The 21,659-nt window shown below is 42.3% G+C and overlaps 1 protein-coding gene across 10 annotated transcripts in view; it reads right to left on the bottom strand.

The window, feature by feature from the left end:
• LOC122806731 (plasma membrane calcium-transporting ATPase 2) overlaps window positions 1–21,659 on the bottom strand; it is a 2,851,771-nt gene that overhangs the window by 2,784,375 nt on the left and 45,737 nt on the right. The gene's annotated exons all lie outside the window — the stretch shown is intronic.

Consider the following 21,659-nt stretch of genomic DNA (forward strand, 5'->3'; position numbering starts at 1 on the left):
AACACTGCCAAAGATTCCAAAGACAAGCACAAGGCATTCTATAAGTATGTCAAGAATCTAAATGGCAATCCTCAGATCTGCTCTGAGCTACAACAGAATGGCATTAAATATACTGATCCCAAGGATATTGCCAATATACTGGCAGATCAATTTAGTGCCAACTTCACCCCCCTCTCATCCACTAAAGGGCCCATCTCAATACCAAAAGATTGCCAAATTCCGTTAATCACAGTCCCACAAGTAGAAACCGCACTCTCCAAAGCTAAGAATATAGCATCCATGGGACCAGATGACATCCCAGGCTGTGTACTACATGAACTACAAAATGAACTGGCACCTCACCTAAGTGTCATGTTTAATCATAGCCTCACCTCAGGCTTCATGCCCACTGAGTGGTGCACAGCTACAGTTATCCCACTCCACAATGGGGGATCAACCTTGGATCATGGGAACTACCATCCCATCAGTCTGACGAGCCTGATCTGCAAGGGCATGGAACGCATTATCATGGAACTTATAAACAAAGACATTGGCAACGTTCAAACACTGGACCCCACCCAGTTTGTGTTCATGAAGGGTCGATCTTGTCTCCTGAACCTGATTGACTTCTTCAAATCAGTCTCCAGAGCTGTGGATGAGGATAAGGCGGTCCACACAGCCTATCTGGACCTCGCCAAGGCCTTCAACTCCATCCCCCACTCTGGAATCATAGATAAACTTACTAAGCTGGGCATAAATCCCTATGTCACTTGATGGGTTGCCAACTGGCTTACTGACAGAACCCAGACTGTAAAAGTAGCCGACTCCAAATCCAGCTCCAGACAAGTGACAAGTGGAGTACCTCAGGGTTCAGTCCTGGGACTGCTCTTGTTTGGCATCTACTTCTCTGAAGTACAGGCCAACACTAAGGGACTCTGGCTAACAAAGTTCACAGATGACTGCAAACTGGGAGCCATTATTGAATCCCCAAATGATGTGGATATTCTACAAAAGGGCCTTACAGAAACAGATGTTTGGTGCCAGAGCCATGGGCTCAAGCTTAATGCCAAGAAATGTATAGTTATCCCCTTTGAGAAAAAACATGTACCCATGAATTACCACATAGGTGGCAGTACACTAAACACTGAAAGTGTGATGAGAGACTTAGGAACACAGGTGGACAGTGGTCTCACCTTCGATAACCACATCGCCACACCAGTCAGGAAATCCTTCTATGTGGCACACCTCATCACTAAGGGCTTGTCATCCAGAAAAAAGGAGGCCATTGTCCCACTGTACTCATCCCTCATTAGACCCATTATAGAGTATAATGACCCATTTGGTATGTACCTCACAAGACATCTGCAACAGCTGGAAAGGCCGCAGAAATACCTCACTAAAAGAATCACAGGCCTAAAGCAGATGCCATATGCTGACCAGCTAAAAAAACTCCAGCTATACTCTGTGGCATATTGTCTACTCAGAGGCGATCTCTGCTTAACATACAAGGCCATGTCAAACCCTCAGCTGGTGGACATGCTCCACTTAAAGAAATCCCAATCCCTCAGAGCCACATGCTCCAGGGATTTAAACCTTGTCATCTCAATGAACAAAAGATGCTGGCGGGATGGGTTCCTGACCCAGAGACTCCCCATACTCTGGAATAGACTGCCCATACATGTCCTGCAGAGTGCTTCTTTGGTCCTCTTCAAAAGGAACCTTGATGATTGGATGAGAGATAGGAAATTCACCCCGGGGATCATGTCAGTCGCCCTGCTAGACAGGAGTCCAGGGAAGTAAATATTGTGGGAAGAAATATCCAGGGAATTGTTATGGCTAGGCTTGTATAGTACCAACCTATGAACCTATGAACCTAATTTTACTTTTATTCTGACTCACTGTGTTAATTTGAAGGCAATTAAAAATGTAAGAGAACTAGAGTATTATGCTGGGTAATCAAAATTCCTAAAGAGATTTTGTAACTGTCCTAAATGTCTGCAAAAAAGAGTTCTCCAAGAAGTATTTTAAATTAGTCTATCAAAAGTCTGATTTTAGCAGTTTTGAAAAGTCTAAGGGTAAATATGAATGCAGTATCTCTACATGCGGTAATTACATTAATGAAGATCTGATACTGAAATTGCTCAGTCTAAATAATTATGGAGCAAAGGCATATTAAACATGCAATTCATTGTGCATTATTTATGTGGCAACATGTACATATGACAATTTCTGTTTCAGAAGAACTGGCACAAACAAAGAGCAAACAACTCCTTCTCATACATTAATTGCAGAGTTAACACCTTATACAACCATAGTCAGACATATGCCGGCTTTAAAAGTTAAGAGTATGACTTTTAAATGGCTGAACATGTCAGGATGGATGATAGGAGTGGCGGTTGCAGGATTAGTTTTAGTAGTCAAACTGAGCTGGCAGATAAGGTCTAGAGCCAACCGTCAACCACCATTAAGATTAGAATGACCACATTAAAGTGTTTATTACAATTAAGACCCTGAAAATGAATTTAAGAGTTGCCTTTAATGACTCATTTAATGTATTTCCTAGTTTATTTGCTTATTTGCACTTAATTTTTCAAAATACAAAAGAAGTATAACCAGCAGAAATCAAAAGCTAAAAGCAAAAAGTAATCCACGTAGAGCTGCAGTGATCAGATAAGTGAATAGACAGGAGAAATAATTCAATGGAGTGATATAAACAAATGTTTAATCCATAAATATACATTGTGATTTCATCATAACAGTAATTTTAGCAATGGACTTCATCAGAACTACAGCTAACACACCATTTTAATAGCACACGACCCCCCTGGCTATCTAAAGATACAAGACAAAAAATGTTACTTAGAAACAAAGCTTGGAAAAAATGGCGAGCTAGCAAATCTTGCATAGACCAACAGACCTTTAGACATTAAAGAAACTGTACCAAAAAAGCTATTTTCTCTGATAAAAGAAGTTATTATAGTAATCTCCAGCAAGCTAATCACAATAACCCTCAAAAATTCTGGTCAACCCTAAACAGGCTTCTACACCCTGGACAGACTACCACTCCATCCCCTACCGGATCTGAAAAGAATTCCACCCTTGATACTGCCAACACTCTCAACTCTTTCTTTATTGACACTATTAATTCTTTGGCCTCGCACCGCTCTAGTGACAACACTAGTATCCCCGACCCTGCATCCTCCAAACTACCAACCTTTAGGCTACAACCCATCTCCACTGCCATTATACAAAAATGTATTCACAAACTCAAACCATGCACCCCCTCAGCTGACCAACTCCCATCTGAATTCTTTCAAAAAGCAGCCTCTGAAATTGCCTATCCCATGTCTATTCTCATTAACAGAACTGTAAATGAAGAAACCATACCTGACATCTGGAAAATCTCTCACATCATACCCTTACGCAAAGGAGGTAACTCCTATGAATACTCCAATTATAGGCCCATAGCTCTCTTGTCCCCACTAGCAAAAATCATGGAAAAATGTGTTCATTATCAGTTAATCGACCACCTAATAAAAAAACAACATTCTCACTCCCTGTCAACATGGCTTTAGGCCTTTTCATAGCACAACCACCGCTCTCCTCACCTTTACAGACCTTATTAACAAGAATCGTAATAATAACATCCTGTCTTCAGCTCTCTTCATTGACCTGTCTAAAGCCTTTGATATGGTCAACCACTCCATTCTCTTAAAAATTCTTGAATCTCTCTCCTTAGAATCTAAGTCTGTCCACTGGTTTAGTTCCTATCTTACAAACAGGAAACAAGCCGTTCTCTGGGATAACAAACTCTCATCTCTTCTCCCAATCTCACTTGGGGTCCCCCAAGGCTCTATTCTTGGACCACTTCTTTTCTCCCTCTTTATAAATGACTTACAAACAGCTATTCCCCAGGCTACTTGTATACAATATGCTGATGATTCCACATTAATTTGCTCTGCTAAATCCATCTCTGAACTTCAAATTAATACTCAAGCTGTTTTCTCTAAAGTTGAAACTTGGTTCTCAAAACGCTGCCTACTCCTAAACGCTAAAAAAAACAAACTCTTACTCTTTAAGCCCACTACCAGATCCCCTACATTAGACTTTACTATCCTATCTAACAATGGAACTATTATATCACCTGACCCTAATACCAAACTGCTAGGTGTCACGATTGACAACAACCTTACCTTTGATTGTCATATCAATAATACCATTAAATCTGTAAACAGGAAACTCGGCTCTCTCTATAGAATTAAAACTTTCTTAACCTCCCAAGCCAAAGCTACTCTTGCCCACTCTCATCTTATTTCTACTCTTCTCTACGCCTCACCAATCTATACTAACCTCAAGAAAAATAATCTCTAAACTATCTTCCACGCATAATAATATAGCTAGATTTGTTACTGGTAAACCCTTCAGAACTCACCACTGTCTGAATCTGCAGCAACTTAACTGGCTTGAACTGTCAAACATGTTGCTTCATTCCCAACTGACATTTGTCCAAAGAGCATTCTACCAACCTCACAACACACCTATACTCTCCAACCTCATAACCCCCTACTCTAATCTGAACTCCCTCCGTTCATCAAGTAAGCTGCTAGTTACCTTAACCAAATCTAATAACCTAGCAGGTGATTCCCTTTTCTCTAATACTATTGGAAAACACTGGAATCAACTGCCTACTGAACTTACTTCCATTGCATCTACTGTTCTGTTCAAACAAAAACTCAGAATTTACCTTAAAAGCCACTGGATGTGTCCCTGCTCTAATCCTGACTAAAGTAATTTGCTTCAATTAATCCGTCTTTCTCTCCCTACTCTTCTCTCCCTCCTGCTTCCTCCCTTACCTTTCTTTCTCTATCCTCTTTAAACTCCTCCTCTTCATCCTTCCTCCTTATGGCTATGAATCTCTTTCGAACAAGTATTTGTCTGTTTATTTCTGCTCTCTCTCTATTGCTGCTTCTCTTTCCTTGATCTTATACTCTCTCTTCTTGGTATTAAAATATGTTAGTATGTTCATCATGATGTTACTTATTCCCTAGGAAGTTAATGTCCTTTTCTTTCTTTTGATAACTTTCTTTCATTTCTCTTTCCCTGCTCTTACACTTTCTTTTCTTGGTTTTAGAAATAAGTAATAATGTGTATTATGATATTTGTGCTCATAATGTATTTCCTTTTGTTTAAATGTGGAGCTTTTCTCCCCAGGCCTCTGCTGAAAATGGAAATATATCCAGTTGGACTAGCCCGGTCAACAAATGTAAAATAAATAAAAATAAATCTTTTCATCAGTCAAGCTTTATTTCCTTCGATACCTCTGCTAGACATGCAAACTCTGCCTTCAGATTAACGTTCACTCAGTTAATAACATATAGGTACCTAAAGACACCCAGTATACTACATTCACAAGAACAGCCTTTGTCTAACATATTGTATAACTTTCTTAAGAAAAAAATAAAAGACTCCTTTATATGCCGTACTTCAACAATCTCATATAGCCTATCATGACAATTGAAAAAGTAATGTATACTTAAAAAGTATATCTCCAAACTTGCTGATTGTTCTTATTTGTACTCACTTTTGTGGACTGGTGCACCAACTCCATTTGCTCTCTCTACGCTCAGGCTCACTTTGTTCCCCTACCCCCAATTTCCACCCCCCCTTCTTTATACTTATACATACCTAACCCATCCTCCTCATACTGTTCCACCCATAACTCCACCCCCTTTCTTTAACTATTCTTCATTACATTTTTCTCCCACCTCCTTTATTCTCTCTCCATGTCAAACACACCACTTTTTATTTACTCATCTCATCCACATCCACTTTATTTTAAATTACAATGTACTGCTCACATAGAACATTACTCATTTTTTTCTCCCTGTCTCTATCCCTTTCTATATTTTCACATTTTACTTCCATCTCTAATCCATCATTAGCCCTTACAAAAGTGCAGTTACTATTCTGTCATCTGCTTCCAATTATACTCCAAGTTGATCCAATATCTCATCTACCTTATTTAGCATTACCATTTTAAACTCATCATAAATCAAACTATTGCACAATAATTCCAGTACCATTACTTTCAAGTTTGATATCTTCCTAAACACTACTCTATCTTTATCATACATTTCTCTAAACACTTCTCTCTTATCCTCCTTTCTGGAGACATACAGCCAACCCCAGATCCTTCTTCAGCAAACACAAGTCCTTCTCCTTCACCAGCTACAACATCTAAAAGCAGAAAACAAAAAATGAGCTTAGGCACAATCAGCTTGCATTGTTTTTGCAATTAAATAACTGATTTTCAAGCCTGAATTGTACAACAAACTAAAGATGTATCCACAGCCACAAAACATGGCTTAATTCATTCCCTTAAATTGAGCTCTGGAAGTCTGCACTGTAACTTATAATGGGTGGAGCCTAAGCTTTTTGATAAAATCAAATTATATCCTCACATTTCAAATAAATTTTCATATCTCTGGAACCGTAGGTGCAAATGGCAAACTCTTCAGCACAAACTATTTTATAATGGTAATATTCATTTGGTTCTAGGTCTTAAAATGATTTTATAAGTCACGGTAAATACAATAACTATTGTTTGTAATACGACAATATCTCAGCAACAACTAAAGTTATACACACACTATCAACTAAATTTTGTTCATTCAGCTAAGAACTTTCATACAAGTCTAAGCAGTGCTAACAGGTTGTCAGGATATTTGGAAAGACATTACATTTATGAGGAAAATAAATATTATATGAACAATAGTTAATATATCTTTACCTGCAGTAGGCAAAGCTCAAATGTCAATATAGTTGTGTTTGGTACTGTGTAAGCTTTAAGATGAAGTCTTATAATACTTTGTATATATGTAGCATGGTTTTAGATTATTAATACAAAAACAAATAAGTTACATCTGATGCCTTGAGGCATCAGTAAGATGAACTGTAGAAAGACCTGGAGGAATCACTGAGATGTAATGAGTTAAGTCCAAGACAAAAGACTATGAAATTCTACCTCCCAGCTATAGCATAATCAAGGTAGACAAAATTCATAAAAAAGCTGGTGGTGTTGCATTGTTCTACCCTAACCACTACAGTTTTACTCCTTACTTAAACTCTGTCCCAACTTTCAAAAATACAGAACTAATTATCACCTTCTTACAAGTAAATAATACTTAAAGTCTATCTATAGCAGTAATATATATCCTCCAAACCAAAATATCCCAGCACCAGAGGACATACTTTCCTGGATATCCACTACAATTTCCAATTAAACCATTATCTCAGGAGATGTCAGGAACATCATATTTCCCTAAAAACAGCATACATCTCTATGGCTTCTCACAACTCATAACACTAATGAGAATCATAAAATCTCACACATGGCTCCATATTAGATTAGATCCTGGTATCCAGTATTAGTACATTTTCCATATCTGGCACCATCCCCTGTACCCAAAGTGACCATCTACCAGTTTATACTCATAGGAATATTCTTATATCTCCAAAGAACATTTTTATAAAATAACCCACATTCTAACTATCTATAAGCTGGTCTAAAACACTAACTCTACTTCTTGAAGATTCAGTAAATCACTAATGCTACATTCTTAAACATACTTAACAGTTTGCACCCCTTTGCTTAAAAAGGATAAAAATCAACCATACTCCATGGTTAACCAAACCAACCAAAAGTACAGTTGTGTAAGATCTAAACATATAACGCAATGTTTTAAAATCTGCTAAAGCAACAGAAACCTCCAAAGCAGAAACGCAACCAACCAACACCCCCAACACAACCCAAATGACACATAGCCCACAAACTCATTGTGCCACTCAACCACAGCCCATAAGGTATAACAACATACCCAACACTATAGTCATAGGTGACTCTATAGTTAGGCACACTGATGTTCTACTCACCAGGGTAAACAAGGAGAAAGTTACTGTCAGCTGCCTGTCAGGTGCCTGGATCCACCACATAACACAAGCACTCATGTCACTCCACAACAAGTACAAATATGACTCTGTCATTGTCCATGTTGGTGTGAATGACCTGAGATGTACCTCCCTGGACTACATGAAAAGAGACATGGAGGACCTCTCCAATCTTGTAGCCCAGGCAGGTATGACCCTAGCCTTGAGTAGCATCCTGCCATCACCCAGAATGATACCATAGTATAAGGACAAAATGATTGACTTCAACAATTGGCTGAGCTTCTTGTGTCATTCTAAGGGGATCCAGTATCTGTCTGCCTAGGATGACATGATCGACAGACCATGATGCTTTGCTAGGGATGGCCTGCGCCTGTCGCCCTTGGGATTCCGGATACTGGCTAAGGCTGTTGCCACTCCCTATAGTTCCTTTTTTAGGCAAGGTTCAAATGACAAATTCACCACCATAACAAGTACAAGCAAGCAAAATCTGAGGGCAATGCTACTCAATGCTAGAAGTCTAAACCTCAAAATGCATTCACTCGAGGTACTTCTTAAAATGGAGAACATTGACATCTGTGCAGTGACAGAGACCTGGTTCAAGACTCCAGAAAGCACCCCTGCATTACCAGGCTATAATTCATACCACACCTTTTAGCCCACCTAACCTGGACCGAAACATAAAGGCAGAGGCGTATCCATATTCATTAAGGATATCCACATCTCCAGGCTAGTTGCTCAGCATAATGCATCCAAGATTATCCAAGTGCAACTAACTCTGGGCAAGACCACAATCCAAATTGTAACTTGCTACAGAACACCCACCATGCCCAAGGAATCCCACTCCTCATCTCTTGATACACTGGAAAATATTAGGGTACAACCCAACACTCTAATAATGGGAGATTTCAACTACCCCACCATTAACTGGGAAAACTACTCATGTACCAACTCTTTTGCTCCACGTTTTCTGGAATTCATAAATTCCAATGCCTTGGATCAACATATCCACACCCGCACTAGGAGCAGCAATATCCTAGACCTGGTAATTACCAACATGGGCGACTGGTGCTCCACACCAGAGGTCAATTCCTCATTGGTCATCTCTGACCACAAGCTAAGCAGCCTACACATCCACATCCCACCCCCACACCCCATTAGAGAAACCACCATAAAAAATTTCTCCAAAGCCAACTTCACGCTTCTTAGGACGGAAGTGGCAAACTTCACAACACCCATGCAGATGGACAATAGAGGTACAACTGCTGAATCCTACACAAATGCACTTTATAAGCACTTACACAAGTGCATGGATCATGCTATCCCTAACAGAACCAAGATGCTATCCTCCTAAAAAAGGAGGCCAATCTGGTGGTCCCCTGCCATAAACAAACTCTACAACAGAAGAAAGAAACTGTTGCAAAAAAGAGTAAAATCCCATGATTGGAGGAACTCCCTGGTCAGACTCAGTAAGAAGCTGAGATCCCTCATATAATCCTCCAAAGCTAGTTATGAAAACAAAATTGCCACTGATTCTAAAGACAACCACAAAGCATTCTATAACTATGTCAAGAATCTCAATGGCAACACTCAGATCTGCTCTGAGTTACAGCACAATGGCACTAAATGTACAGAACCAACTGATATTGCCAACATCCTGGCAGATAGGTTCAGTGCTAACTTTACCCTCTCACCCCCTAAAGGGCCCTTCTCTATACCAGAAGAATGCAAAGTTCCTGTAATCATTACTGCACAGGTAAAAACCACACTCTCCATAGCCAAGAACACAGAATCCATGGGACCTGACAACATTCTAGACTGCGTTCTACATGAACTACAGAATGAATTGGCACCCCACCTAAGCAACATGTTCAATCATAGTCTCACCTCAGGCTTTGTGCCCACTGAATGGTGCACAGCAACGGATATACCACTCCACAAAGGGGGAGCCACCATGGACCCCGGCACCTACTGCCCCATTAGCCTAATGAGCCTTGTCTGCAAGGCCATGGAATGTATCATCATAGAACTTATAAACAAAAACACTGGTAATCTCCAAACTCTGGACCCCACCCAGTTCAGGTTTGTAAAAGGCAGACCATGTCTCCTAAACCTGATAGACTACTTTGAAGCAGTCACCAAAGCCATAGACGAGAGTAAGGTGGTTCACACAGCCTATCTAGATCTCACCAAGGCTTTTGACACTATCCCCCACTCTGGAATTATAGATAAACTCACTAAACTAGGTATAAATCCCTATGTCACAAGATGGGTTGCCAACTGGCTCAATAACAGAACCCACACTGTGAAAGTAGCAGACTCCAAATCAGACTTCAGACCAGTGACATGTGAAGTACCACAGGATTCAGTCCTGGGTCCTCTCCTATTTGATATCTACTTTTCTGAAGTACAGGCTAACACAGAAGGTCTTTGTCTAATGAAGTTTGCAGATGACTGCAAACTGGGAGCCATAACTGAAATTCCTAATGATGTGGACATCCTATAAAAGGGCCTCACTGAGACAGATGCCTGGTGTCAAAGCCATGGCCTCAAGCTCAATGCCAAAAAGTGCACTGTCATCCCCTTTGGTAAAAACTCTGTACCCATGAGCTACCACATAGGTGGTAGTCTACTTAACACCAAAAGTGTGATAAGAGACCTTGGGACACAGGTGGACAGTAGTCTCTCCTTTGATAATCACATCACCAAAGTAGTCAGGAAATCCTTCTATGTTACACACCTCATCACAAAAGGTTTCTCATCCAGGAAATAGAGGTCATTTTTCCTCTCTACTCATCACTCATTAGACCCATTATAGAGTACAACACCCCTTTTAGTATGTACCTCACAAGACATCTACAACAACTGGAAAGGCCACAGAAATACCTCTAAAAGAGGATTACCGGCCTCAAACAGATGCCCTACGCAGACCGTCTCAGAAAACTCCAGCTTTACTCTGTCACATATTGCCTACTCAGAGGCGATCTCTGCCTAACATACAAAGCTATGTCAAACCCAGAGCTGTTGGGCATGCTCCACTTAAAGAAATCCCAATCTCTCTGAGCTACACGCTCTAGGGACCTAAATCTTGTCACCACAACAAAACAGAACATGCTGGATGGATAGATTCCTGTCCCAGAAACTTCCCATACTCTGGGACAAACTACCTATCTATATCAAACAAAGCTCCTCATTAGCACTCTTTAAGAAAAATCTTGATGTTTGGATGTGAAATAGGAAATTCACCCCGGGGATCACCTCTGTGGCTCTGCTCGACAGGGTGGAGAAAGCCAGGGTACCTTTTTGGCTAAGCCTGTATAGGCCCTAGGGCCAATAGACTACTACCTACCTATGAAGCTATGGACCTATAGCAGCTGATGTCCTTCTCTTCATTTTTGCAGTATTCTTCACCTTAGAGATCTCCTGCCAATGATAGCCCAATGTCCAGCCAGTATAACAAAGCCTACAGTTCTTATAGGCACCATACATTACACATGTTCATCATGCATAACATAGAGCAAAAAGGTGAAGTACGGATGCGAGCATTCAGAACTCAAAATACCCCATGAGAAAGAGAATACCCTCGGGGACAAGGAGGAACATATGCATTGTCCAGGAGGAAAACTAAACAAGGAAAAAGGGAGAAAGGGCACCAAAGCCATGAGAGAAACACAACACAGTGCAAGAGGTAGAAATGAGGGGGAAAGAGGGAGAGAGTAAATACTGCAACAGTAAAGAGACAGACATCTACCATTATGTTAAGATTTTACACAAATGTACCACATCCTTTCATGTCACTGTTGCAGTATTCTTCACTTTAGGGAGAGTACAACAGCTTAAGAGGACGCTTGGGTGGAGGAAGGTACAGAATTCCCCACATACCCATGCAGAATAGCCCTGGTAATATCCCCCCTTGCCCCTGGAAATTACATCCAACTTGTAACATTTAGTGAAAGTATGAACAGAGGGACAAGTAAAGGCCTCAATGATAGAATTGGTATCCAGACTCTTGAAAAAGGCATCAGGGGAGCCAATTGCCCTAGCAGAATATGCCTTCAGATGAGGAGAGACATTTGTCATGAAAAGAATAAAGGAAAGAAATGGACTTAGAAATCCAGTAGGAGGTGGTTTGCTTAAAAACAACAAAAAACAAACTGCTGGGATAAAAAGAAACAAAAAGCTGCTCATATTTGTAAATAACATTAATTTTGTCTAAATAATATCTGAGCTGTCTATGCAAATCCAAGGTGTAAAGAACCTTCTCGCTGGCAGACTGCGGAGAAGAAAAAGGGAAGGAAGCAGAATAGACTGATTAAGGGTCAGTTTTTCCAAGTACAAAAATCAAGTTCCCAAGAAGTTGGAATAGGCTTCCTGAGAGTCCTGAAATGAAGGACATCTTTAAGGAATTGCTTGACCTCAAAGCTAGAGGCTAGAGGAGTACTCAATGGCAGATGAACAGAAATTGCTGACAGGTGAGCTTTATGGCAACCCAGCATAGAGCAGATCACAGAAATAAGAGAGAACCAGAAGAACCTCCATGATAGAGGGTCAGATTGGCGAGAGAAGCACCAAAGAGAAAATCTTTTCCATTTGGAGATATATGATTTTGTGATAGTGGGTTTCCTGGCCTCTTGCAGAGCCCAAAACACATACTCAGAAAACAGTTATCTAAAAGGGATCAAAATCCTATCACCCACAGTGTCATTTGAAGAATGGATAGATGACAATGGATAAGAGGACCCCCCCCCCTTGTCTTGTGTGAGAAGATCCACCCAGTAAGATAATGTGGTGATTGCCCATGGCCAAGTAAGAAAGAAAGTAGAACCAATGCTGTCTGGCCACCAGCAACATTTTGTGAGTCTCCTACCTGTTCTTATGCAAGACTCATGGTAACAGAGGAGAGGGATGTGTGAGTGTACAGAAACACTCCATTTCAAGGAAAACACAGGGCATCCACTTCTAAGCCAGAGAACTTGGGACTCTGGAACAGAATAGAACAAGTTGTCTGTTCAGAGGGGAGGTGAAAAAAATCCACCTGAGGAATACCCCATATCCAGGAACGGGTCTACTTCACATGGTCGACAGTTCTTTTGATCGACTTTTATTTGGTCGACAATTCATATGGTTGACAGGCAGATTTGCCCCCCTCCCCAATGATGTGCGACCCTGGAGTTGATATATATAGTTAGGGGGGGTGTGGGGGGCAAAGCCCCCCACATAAAACTGATTGTCGATGAAATGAATTGTCGACCAAATAAAAGTTGATCAAATGACCTGTCGACCATGTGAAGTAGACCCCCAGGAACACAGCTCTGTGAAGCATCCATTTGTGAGCTTGAGTGCTGGACCTGCTCAAAGAGTCTGCCACTAGATTGTGCTCTAAGAGAATGTAAACTGCCTGATGAGTCAGCTGATGCTGGATAGCTGGATGCCAGACCTGAAGAGCTCGTCTGCAAACAAACTAGGAACTCATGCCCCACCACTTGTTGATGTACTACATCACTGTGGTATTGAAAATGAAAATTTTGAGGAGCCCAGGATGAAAGAATGGAAGGAAAAGCTTTCAGGTCCAGAAACAGATCCCTTATCTCTTTTATGTTGATATGGTCTGACCTCTAGTGAGTAGGCAAGAGACCCTGAACCTTCAAGGGACCATAGGAGGTACCCCAACCCCTGTCTGTGATGTCTGCAAAAGGCTCCTGAGTGGGAAATGGAGCTTGAAAAGAAAGCCATAGAGTGAGAGACAGTTGATGAATCCACCAATGAAGCTCAAGCTTGAGACAGGGAATAACAGGCACCAGGAACTCCAGGGGATGGCAATGTTGAAGCCACACTGATTTGAGGTACCAATGAAATTTCTTGATATGGAGCTTGACAAGAGGGATCATGGGAATGGTGGAAGCCATGAGTCCCAGGACCCTGAGAAATTCCCTGGCTGCAACAGACTCCAGATGAAGAAGGGATTAGAAAAAGGTTATCAGAGATAGATTCCAGATGAAGAATGGATTAGAAGAAGGGAACTGGGGGCAGAAAGAGATTACAACATGGGAACCATCTGAAGCCAGCATCCAAGGAAATATGATCCTAGTAAGGAGTAAAATCTGATTTCTGGAGGTTTATGGTGAGCCACAGACTGTGTAATAAGCAAGTAGTAAACTGGAGATTCTGAAGCAGAATGCTGGAAGAAGGAGCTTGAAGAAATAGATGGACTAGTTAGGGAAAAATCTGAATACCTGGAATCCTACAAGGACTGAGGCATTTGGTGAATACCCTTAGGGCAGCAGAGAAGCCAAAGGGTAAAGCAGAGAACTGAAAATGCAAAGAAAAGACAGAGAAATGCAAAAATTTACGAAAAGAGGATGGATGGGGATGTGAAGGTAGGCATCCGTGATATCCAGAGATAACAAAAGAGCCTCAGGAAGTAAAAGAGGAAATGATATCTGATGACATCCAAAAGGATGGAATCTTGAGAAAGATCCAGAATTGGTCTCTATTTACCCTCTTTCCATGTGTCCAAAAACGTTCGATAATAAAATCCCTTTCCTACCAGAGGATGAGGTATGGCTTGACTGGTACCCTGATCCAAAAGAAAGTGAAGAACCTCTGGGAAATGAGAAATCTTTTCCTGAGGAGGTTGACCAATGCCTGAAAAGGAAGGAAAGGACTTCCAAACTATGAAATATCCCTGACAGATAATGGACAGAACCCAAGAATACAAGGGGATTTTTAGCCAGTTTGGTAGAGACGGTAAAGGTGGAGAGAGAAGGGAACCTGGCTGAGGGAAGGGGGAACCAAATCATCAAGCAAAACCAGGCTTGTCTTGAAAAGAATGTTTCTGCAAGGCAGGAGTCTGAGTAGATTTAACAGGAGGAACACACCTAGAACCCTTCTTGCCCTTAGGAGGAGGGCAAGATTGCCTACAAACAAAAGGCAGTTCTAAAACTTAGGAATAGGAGAACTGAAAATATGTTTCAGCTCCTGCAAGGCTTTGCCCTTGTCCTGGAGGGACTTAAAAAGGTCAGCAGCAGAAAATCCAAAAAAGAATTTTGTTATCCAGAGGAGCATCCAAAAGTTTGGCCTTGATGTCATCAGACAAAGCCTGAAGACGAAGAAAAGAATAATGTTTCATAACTGAGCCAGTGGCAACAGCCCTGGAACAAGCATCAACTGCATCCCAGCCGCATTTGAATGCATGCCGGGCAATATCAGAAGTGGACAACAGCAGGGAAAGGGCTGACACCTTCCCCTCAGAGTCAGGAAGGTCAGAAACCACTTTAGAAACCTGTGAAAGAACAGTAAAAACCTACCTGGTCATTTGAGTCTGGTTGTTAGTGGCCCTAAAGGACAAGGTGGCAGCAGTGTAAACTTTCTTGCATAACTCTCCATGTCCCTACTGTCCTTATCAAAAGGCAGAAGCTTGTAGAGGGCAACAACTTGGATGGCTTGTCAGAAAAGGCTGACAACAGAAGGGTCAGCAGAAAGGCATTAATAAAGAAATTTGCACTCCTCAGGCACCTTGAAAGAAACTATCTGGCTTTTTTTGATGCAGGAGGCTGAGAATCAGGATCCACAGAATCTTGAGAAAAAGTATCTAAAAGGGCAGCCAGAACAGGAGGAACAGCAGATCTGTAGGAGCTCATAATACCTCTTTTGAATATCAGAGAACTGGGAAAAATTCCACCTAAGTCCATCATGTGTGGGCAATGGTATCCTTAAAGGAGAGCTCTTCAAAAGTGAGACTGGACATAAGGAATCCTCCTCCTCTGACCTGTAGTCCAAGGGGGAAGGAAAAGTACAGTTTTGTACCTACCATAAATGTAGATGTTCGAGTGTACACCCTGCTGCAGTCATCACACTTGGGTTATCCTGTCGTCAGGCGGTCCTGCAGTCAGCCAGAATTCCAAAGTCTTGGTCCGGCGTCAGTTGCTGTCGCTTCTTCCCTGACGTCAGTGCGCCAGGGGTATATATAATGCATCCAACGCCATTTTCTTCAGTTTTTCTTGCCCCAGATGCCAGGTGCCCCCAAAAAGGTGGTCAGTAATTACTACCAAATTAAGTAATTTTTGCACAAACACAAAATCCCTCCAGCTATAAGCAAATACATCAGGAAGGTATTGTAGAGATTTAGCCAGTTAAATCAGAGGGGATGGAGGGAGGGTAACCTGGACTGCAGCAGGGTGTACACTCGAACATCTGCATTTATGGTAGGTACAAAACTGTACTATGTTCATCGTGTTACCCTGCTGCAGTCATCACACTTGGGTAGAATCCCAAAGCTAAGGATGGGTGAGAGAGTTATAGAGGGTTAGAGGAGGCTAGAAGGCCCTGCAGAACTGCAGTGGTGAAGCCAGCTCTAGTCTTAGAGTAAAGAAGTAAGTGACAATGTTTGGTAAAGGTGTGTACTGAACTCCAAGTTGCAGCTTCCAAAATCTCCTTGGTTGGAACCCCCCTGACGAAGGCTGTAGATGTAGCTGTTCCCCTGGTAGAGTGGGGCCTAATGATAGCAGGAACTCGTTTTCCATGATGGGTATAGCAAAAATGAATGCAATGTCCTATCCATTTGGAAATGGTTTGTTTTGATATAGCCTTCCCTTGTGAAGCTGTAGCATGGGATACAAAGAGCTGGTCAGATTTTCTGAAAGCCTTAGTTTTATCCAAGTAGTAACAAAGTTGCCTGTGAATGTCCAAGGAATGTAGGAATCTTTCTCCTTTGTTCTGTGGATTTGGGAAGAAGGTGGGTAAGTGGATGGTTTGATTTAAAGCCACACTGGAAACCACCTTAGGCATGAAGGAAGGATTAGTTCATAGAGAAACTCTGTCTTGATGGAAAATGAGGAAAGGTTCCACTGCCATTAGTGCCTGCAGCTCTGAGATGCTTCTAGCTAAAGTTAATGCTAGCAGCAGGGCAGTCTTCCATGATAGAAAGTGTAGATCTGCAGAGAAAGCTGGTTTAAAGGGAGGTAGCATAAGTTTTTCCAGAACAAAATTGAGGTCCCATTTTGGTGTGGGTGCTCTCCTGGGGGGCCTAATGTTTTTTGCCCCTCTGAGAAACTGCCTTAGAAGTGGATGCGAAAATAAGGGTGGATCCGTGTTGTAGTGGGCTGAAATAGCTGATGCATGGATTTTAATGGAAGAAAAGGAAAGTCCTTTGTGCAACATCTCAGTTAAATACTGTAGAATCTGAGGCATGTGAGGCTGAAGTGTGTTTTGGCCTTTAGCTTGGTTCCAGGCACAAAACCTTTTCCATTTATCTGAACAGGCCTTCCTGGTGCTGGGCCTCCTAGCTTCCAGAATAAGATCCATAACTGCTTGGGAAAGAGGAGCTGGCTGGATGCTTAGGTGATTTGTCATGCAGCCAGATTTAAGGTTTTGAGCTGGCTGTGAAGAATCTGATTGTTTTGCTGTGTGAGCAAATGGGCAATTTGTGGTAAAATCCAAGGTGGGCCCTGGGCCATATTCCTCAATAGTGGGTACCAGTGCTGGCGTGGCCAGTCTGGGGCTATGAGTATCAGTCGTGGTCTCTCCTTTCTGATTTTCAGAAGCACCTTTGTGAGGAGAGGCAATGGAGGGAAGGCATATTCTGTCAGGTTTTTCCAACTGAATGAGAGTGTGTCCACTTTCCAAGCTTGATGGTGCAGTGTCCTTGTACAAAATTTTTGGTAGTTGATAGTTTTGAGGACTGGCAAACAGGTCTATATCTGGAAGGCCCCATTTTTGAGTTATCATTGCAAATACTTGTGGATCCAATTTCCACTCGTGGGGATCCATGATGTTTCTGCTGAGGTCATCTGCCAATGTGTTCTTTTTTCCTGGCAGGAATTGAGCTTGTAACTGAACTTGGTAAGCCAGAGCTGTGTTCCACAAGGTCATTGCTTGCCTGCATAGAGGGTAGGAGTGTGTACCCCCTTGTTTGTTTATGTACCACATTATTGTGGTGTTGTCCATCTTTATTGTAAGTTGTCCTGAATGTAATAGATTCTTGAAGGCTGTGAGAGCATTCTGTACAGCTAGCATCTCTTTTTGATTGATGTGCAGATTCCTTTGGTTTGCAGTCCATATGCCTTGAACGCACTGTCCTGCCATGTGTGCCCCCCAGGCATAGTCCGATGCATCTGTTGTCATAGTTTGCCTGGCTGGGGGCAAGGTGAAAGGCTGACCCTTGTTGAGGTGACATGCCTGTGACCACCATAGAAGCTCCTGTTGTAGGCAGGGAATGAGAGATATTATTGTGTCCAAGCTGTGGCTGTGTTGAGACCATACGCTTTTTAGGTACCACTGTAATTTCCTCATATGCAGCTTTACAAATGGTATTAGTAGTATGCAAGATGCCATGAAGCCCAAGGCCTGCAGAATTTTTCTTGCAGGTAGTCGGGTCTTTGTTGCCATTGTTTTGAAATATTGAGTCAGTTGTAGTTGTTTGTCTGGCGTCAGGTAAGCCTTCTGGGCCGTTGTATTCAAGCTGGCACCCAGGAATGTCATATTTTGTGAGGGTACTAGTTTTGATTTCTTTTCGTTTACTGTGCACCCCAGGCAACTTAGAAGATGTTTTACAAAAGCCAGATGTTGTAAGAGGATGTCCTTGCTTTCTGCTTGGATGAGGCAGTCATCCATGTATGGGTATATTTGAATTCCTCTTTGTCTGCAGTATGCAATTACTGGTGCCAGGCATTTTGTGAAGATCCTGGGCGCAGTAGATAAGCCAAAGGGCAGTGCAGAGAATTGGTAATGGGTTGAACCTGCAATGAAACAGAGGTATCTTCTGCAACTTTGTCTGATAGGGACATGCAGGTATGCCTCCTTGAGGTCCAATGTTACTAGCCATGCTTCCTTGCCCAACATGGGAAGTAGCTGCTGTAGTGTTAGCATCTTGAATTTGGGTACTTGTAAGAAGGTGTTTAGAATTGAAAGGTCCAGAATTGGTCTCCAGGCATTGTCCTTTCTGGGAACTAGAAAGAGTCTTGAGTAAAATCCTTGGCCTTGCTCTTGAGTAGGTACCAGTTGAATGGCTCTCATGTCCATGAGAGCTGTAATTTGTTTTTGTGCCTCTGCCCATTGATTTTGTGGCAGGTTTGGCATTCCTCTTTTCACTGGCAAGGTGTGAAAATGGAATCTGTATCCTCGTGAAATTATGTCTAGGACCCATTTGTCCTTTGTGACAATGTGCCAGTTGTCTGAAAAAAGTGTGAGTTTTCCTCCCAAGGGGGCTGTCAAGATAATGTTGTTTGGCCAGATGAGGTGCATTGGGTTTGCCTTCTGGTAGTCTGGGACCTGTCTTCTCCTCCCTTCTGTGTTGCAGTGCCCCATTGTCGAAGTTTGTACTGGGCTTGTGGTTGTCCTCTGCCTCTTGGACGTCTGTATTTACCCCTCTATGGTCTGTCAGTAGCTGGAAAGGACCAATTTTTTGTTGGCCAATTTCTGCTGAAGCGAGGGGGCTGTACCTGTAGAAAATCTTTGACTGTCTGCATAGATTTTGCCTTATCCTCCATTTTCTTTAAGACATCTTCTGCTTTAACTCCAAAAAAGAACATCCTGTTGTAAGGGAGCATCTAGAAGCTTTGCTTTAACATGATCAGGCAGAGTTTGTTCCTTTAACCTAGCATGCCTACGTATAACAGACCCAGTGACAGCTGCTCTGCAGGAAGCCTCCAAAGAATCAAACCCACATTGTAAAGTATGTTTGCCCACCTGTTCAGTTGCATGCAAGAGATCCTGCATTTCTTTCAATTCAGACTGCAGAGGGAGTGTGCTCATTTTTTGTTTTAACTGAGACATTAGAAATTGCTGATATTTTAGCATGTGGAATTGGCAATTTAGTGCCCTCATAGCTAGAGTGGCTGAGGTGTAAACCTTTTTCCCCCACCTGTCTAGTGCTCTGGAGTCCCTTTCAGAGCGTACAGGATTTTTTGCCATAGAAGCCTTAGCCCCTTTGGGACCCTGGGAGATGGTCTCTGGATCAGCAACAGGGCTTTTATAAAGGAATTTGTGGGAATCAGGCACTCTATAGTATCTGTCAGGTTTGGCTGGAGCAGGAGGCAAAGAATCTGGATTCAAACTGGATTCTAAGTAAACATCATCCATAATATCTAAAACTGGGGGGATGGCAAGTGGTCTGTGCTGGGGGAGTAAAAGAAACTCTCTGAGCCTTTTCTTTGAGTCAGAGTAGTCCTGACCTTCCCAGTGAATATGTTCCCTCATAGTGTGTAAAGTTTCCCCAAAGGAGTAGTCTTCAGGAGGAGAAGCTGAGGGAATAGAATCCTCAGCATCAGAAGCGTCATAAGGGGAGAAGGAGTAATCTTGGTCCTCAGAGGTGCCTGAGGAAATAGACACTTGTTCAGAGGAGGCATAATCTTCCTCTTGTCTAGGCCTTTTGTCGGGTGGGGGTTGGGAACCCCTGATTAAAGAGATCAAATCTTCAGCCATTTTGAGCATTTGTTTCCTAGGCATGGGGCCTTGAACTGGAGACTGAAGTGCAGACTTTTTAGATTTAATAGGAGTCTTAGTTTTAGGAAATGTTTTTATGGTGAGCGTCGTCGGTCTGAAGACGCCTTCAGAAACCGAAGGTGTTTCTGCAGTACCGACATCTCTATCAGCAGTGTCGTCGGTAGGGGCTAAACAAAATGGCTGCATCGGCCTAGTACTTTCCGACAAAAGCTCCGAAGCGGTCTCGGGTTCCAGATCTGCAGTAGTCAGGGGCTGCGTTGGAGCCTCACTGAAGACCGGTGAACCGGAGACCGGACCAGGCGAGGCCTCGGAGTCTGGCTTTGGTCTAGGCTGCCTGTCCTTATCCTTGCGTTTTTTGTGCATGCCAGTAGTCGGTTGCTCCGATGGCATGGTGTAGTTAAATTTTCTACCGAAGTAGTGTCGTGCAAAGTCAAAGCGTCTTCTAATAGTACGCTTATTAAACCTAGCACAAAAACGACAACCAGTGATGTCGTGGTCTGGGCCTAGGCAAGGTATACAGTAAGAATGAAAATCCTTATGAGGTATTTGCTTCCCACAAGAAATACAATTGTTAACTTTTTCTGACATCGGTCTGAGGCAAGAAAAGTTTCCCCAATGGGGTATTAGCTGTATTGAAGACTTCGGATCTGAAATTCGACTTCGAAAATCTCTGGAGTCGGCCGACCGGCACTTGCGAACTGCTTCTGCTTCGAGCACTGCGCGGCAAGAAAGACTGAAGAAAATGGTGTCAGATGCATTATATATACCCCTGGCGCACTGACATCAGGTAAGAAGCGACAGCAACCGACACCGGACCAAGACTTTGGAATTCCGGACGACTGCGGGACCGCCTGACGTCAGGATAACCCAAGTGTGATGACTGCAGCAGGGTAACACGGTGAACATCTGTGAAGATAAGCAAAGGATTCTTCCCCTGGGTACAGATCCTCATCTGAGAAATCTATTTTTCTAGTCCTCTTTACTAGAGTGGAAGACCAGGAGGAGCAGGAACAGAGACCCCTTGAGGTAGCTTCAAGGTCATCTAAGCATTAAATAAACCCTGAGTGAAGTTCTGCTGTTCATATTGGGGAACACAACAGGAGAGATATGCTATGTCTTTTGTTTCTTTTTCTGTAGAACATTTGCTTAAAACTCCCTTGGAGGGTCAAACCCTTGACATGACTATAATAGTTGTTGGAATCTCCTCACTAAAATTTCAGGAATCCCCTTCAGTCCTTTCAATATTGTCAGTCTAGGTTTCCCCTCAACATCAGGCATAAATGTGTGAAAAGCCT

Source organism: Protopterus annectens, chromosome 7.part0 (assembly GCF_019279795.1).
Source record: "Protopterus annectens isolate FY-2018-M chromosome 7.part0, PAN1.0, whole genome shotgun sequence".
In the NCBI taxonomy this organism is placed as follows: Eukaryota; Metazoa; Chordata; order Ceratodontiformes; family Protopteridae; genus Protopterus; species Protopterus annectens.